We start from the raw sequence: 4,245 nt of genomic DNA on the forward strand, positions 1-4,245 counted from the left end.
TGTTTTTCCACTGTTTGTTTATGTTGATTGGCTATTGGAAAGCCAATATATTAATAAAGATGAAATAAATTCACAGTAGGGGAAGCACACTGGAGGATTTACCCAAAGATGTGTCAAGAATCAAATATTTTTGACTTGAAAGTACTTACTACACTTGACTATCAATGTGTTGAGTGAGAAAACAATTGCTAGCTTTCATCAACCATGACAGATGTTTTTCCATCCCATGGACATTGACCATAGCCCAGGCAGTTCCTTAGAGCAACATATAAATCAATAAAAACTGCTGAAATTGAGCCAGTTTTTTCTAAGACTAAAAACAGACTGCAAGACGAGAAGTTGGAAACTGTTATATACGATTGAAACAGCCTGGAAAATTTTATGAAAATGATTTCCTTTGCTGGAAATTGGCCCAGTTTATCAGAACCATAGATACCAACCAGCAAGTCAAAAAGTTCAGGACCCCAGGTTAGCTTTACCTGAAATTGTTTCTCCAGGCAAAGCATACTGTAGACGTTTAATTTCCCCACATAAAAGGTACAGGTTTTGAAGCAAATGAAAATTTACCTCAGCTTTTGAGATTAATTACAAGCACACCTAATGCCTGGGGCGTGTGGGGCATGGATTCAAAATATAAGTGCTATAACGCAATTAAATTAAATGCAGAAAAAGAAAATGCCAAAATACTGTGGTTGTTGAGAAAGGTAGAGAAATTTAATATTCTGCCCTGAAGGTAAATTCACTCAGACGCTTTTGGACTAGAAGGGGGAGCAAATCTCAGAGGGAAGGACCTTCTGTGGAAAATACTTTATTTCCATTTCAAGAAGATCCTATCAGTGGAGTTTTTTTTAAAGGAGCAATATACAATTCATTTAAACTATCTGAACTGTACTGGTAAACAAATAGTTTTGAGTAAATTGCTGATCAGCTCCTTGGCAAAGTCCTTTAATTTAAGATCATAGTTTTAGAGCTGAGTGAGAATTCAGAGGTCATCTGACCCAAAACCCTCATATTACAAACCAGATTAAGTTACCTGCCATTTTCAGTTTCAGGTGTTTTGCTTTTTTTCTTTTTTTAACTCAATTTTTTTTATTTTTCCCAGTTCACATCTAAAACAATTTTTTACATTTGTTTTTAAAACTTTGAGTTCCAGATTCTTTCCCCTCCTTTCTTCTCCAGCCCCTCATTGAGAATGCACATGTGAAGTTATGGAAAACATTTCTATAAAGGTTGGGTTGTGAAAGAAAAGAGATTCCTACCCCCACCTCATCCCCCAAAAAACTCTCAAGAAAAAAATGAAAAGTATGCTTCAATACATATTCAGACACAATCAGTTCTTTCTCTGGCTATGGATAGCATTTTTCATCTTAAGTCCTTTGGAGTACTCTTAGATCATTGTATTGCTAAGAACAGCAAAGTCATTCACAGTTGAGCATCTCACAACAGTTGTTTTACTTGTAAATTAACAGGGTTGAACTAAATGGAACAACAAGCAGTTAAGATATCTAGCATGTTAAGATGAGCTTTAAAATTCTATGATTCCTTAATTATTCTTTTTTTTTTTATATGTCCATTCATTTATCCATCATTTGTAAGTGTTCAAGATTAATCTAAGAATGAGCATTACTATGTGACTATCCCTGTAGGGTCAGAGGATGATAAATTTAGAGCTCCAATGGACCTTAGAGGCCAAGGCTTAAGAAGATTGTGTGGGTCAGAAACCATTAATAAAATAGCTGGATAGATCTCTAGAAGCAAAGCAAAGTTTATTTACGTTCTCGCGAGAATCGGGCGTCCCACCCCGAGCAGACAGTCGAAGGGAGGAAGCACCGGAGGGGGTAGGGTCAGCGCTTTTATCCCTAACGCAAATTCCCCTCCCACCACTGACCCTCATCCTTATTGGCTGAGGATCTTACATTCTAAACGTGGGAACTACCCAAGAAATTGAACTTGGCCAACAAGTACATAGTTGTCCATATTTGGCTGAAATAGGGAGGATAACAAGAAGGGGACTTAAGTATGCCCTTGACCTTAAAGTCCTTCAGGCCTACTCAAACTTTGAAATAGATGAAGCCTTACTCGATTTTCACAACTGTCTTGAAAGATCTCATTTTATCTCGTTCAAGATGAAACAGATTAAGTGGCTCTTCCAAAGCCACAGAGTTATAGAGGCTATGTTAGTGACAGGACCATGAAAGGTGCTATAGAAAATATTATAGAAAACTGCCATGGACTAGAATGGTTTATTTCCTTCAACCAGGACCATATCCTCCAGTACCATCAGCCAAACTGAGCTTAAGGAAGTAGGTACAAGAGAAAAGGAAAGGCAGCATGAAAGGTGTTCTGGAACTGTTGGCAATCCAACGCCAAAGTAGGGTAGACAACAAAACAACAACTCATTCTTTCCTGGAAAGTTCTGAGAAGACACACATTATTTGGATATTTTGATCGACTTAAGAGTTCAATGGGGGCAGCTTAATGGTGTCATTGTGCAGAGTATGAACTGGGCCTGAAGTTAGATTTATCTTCCTAAATTCAAATCCAGCCTCAGACACTTCTTAGCGGTGTGACCCTGAGCAAGTCATTTAACTGCCTCAGTTTCTTCATCTCAAAATGAGCTGGAGAAGGAAATGGCAATCCCAAATAAGGCCACAAAGAGTTGGGACATGACTGAATAACAAACAAGAGCTCAATGATAATGCCACGCCCTCTAATCTAACTACTCAGTATTATAAATTCTACATTTCTTCTATCTTTCCCCTTCTCTCCACTCACAGAGACTCCATCCTACTTAAAGTCCTTCTCTCTTGACTCCCTGATTCATGTCTCCCTTGTACACACCAACAAAATTGTTGCTCTCAAAGCACAGGTCTGGTTATCATTTCTTTGCCCAAAACATTCTCATGTCTGGGATAAAATACAAACTTTTCTGTTTGGAATTTTAATGCAAATTATGATCTGGCCCCAAGCAACCTATTATCCAAAATGATTTCATGTCTCTTTCTCTCTCCCTCCTTCTCTCCCTTTTTCCTTCTCCCTCTAGCTCCCTCTATCCTACATTCTTTGTTCCAGCCACTCCTGACCACTTGCTGTTCTCACCTATCTCCTTCCTTCTACTATCCTTTTGTTACCAGGTTGTCCTTCATGCCCTTCTTCCCTACCTATCCTCCAATCCTGACCTTCCTTCAAAGCAGAGCTGACCTAACTCCAGTAGTTATTGGTCTCCCTCTTTAACCAAATGTGGTGGTATCTTTTTGAGTTCTTTCATCATTCCTGGTTCTGGACATTTCCTTTCTGGATACCCCAATTTATCACTAGCATTCTTTTTAAAAAATTTTCTCTAGGGTCAAAAATCCAGCACTTAAAACATTTCCTAGTGCGTGGTAGGCAGCTAGGTTGCATAGTTGATAAGTGTCAGTCCTGGATCTGGAATAAAGAGGAATTGAGATAAGATCTAGATTCAGACACAAGCTGTGTGACCATGGGTGAGTCATTAAATTTTGGCAGCCTCAGGAAAATCACTATTCACTTTCAAAGATATAATCTTGCTCACTTTCTCTTATTCAGTTCTGGTTTAATCAAGAATCGCTTTAAAAAAAAAAAAAAGACTCATTAAGAGTCATAAGAGAAAAGGTCTCTGCTCACTAGGTGCACACATTCCATTGGGGAAAGAATATTCCAACAATTATCTACAAACAAGGTATATACAGGACACAAGTGGATAGGTGAAGGGATAGTAAATAAAATCAAAATGAAAAATCTCCCAAGCCCAAAATTCAAAGATGTGCCAGTAAATGTTTGACAACTGGCTCTCATGCTCACTGGCTCTGTGAGCCAGTATACATATGTGTATACATACATGTGTGTATACCCATAACATACAAAACACACATATGAGATACACTTTTTATGTGGGGGCAGGAGACAATTCTATTACCATCATTATATGACATACTTTAAAATTTTTCTAGACCACTTTCTTAAATCTCTAGGTAATCAATAAGAAAAAGTATGCCCTGATTTGCAGAAAGTCATTTTTTGCCTTCGGGGACCTCAGTTTCCTCATCTGTGAAAAGGAGCAGTAGGACTAGTGAGTTTCTGAGTTCCTCAAGTCTACGTGAAACACGAAATGTGTTCAGAGGAAAAATGACCAAATCCTTTATGAAGAAGAGCGCCTGGGCAGCTGTCATAGAGGTGAGGTGTACGAGCCCACCTAACCAGAGCTCCGTCACCTCGAGGTCCAGA

The sequence above is a fragment of the Antechinus flavipes genome, chromosome 5 (assembly GCF_016432865.1).
Source record: "Antechinus flavipes isolate AdamAnt ecotype Samford, QLD, Australia chromosome 5, AdamAnt_v2, whole genome shotgun sequence".
In the NCBI taxonomy this organism is placed as follows: domain Eukaryota; kingdom Metazoa; phylum Chordata; class Mammalia; order Dasyuromorphia; family Dasyuridae; genus Antechinus; species Antechinus flavipes.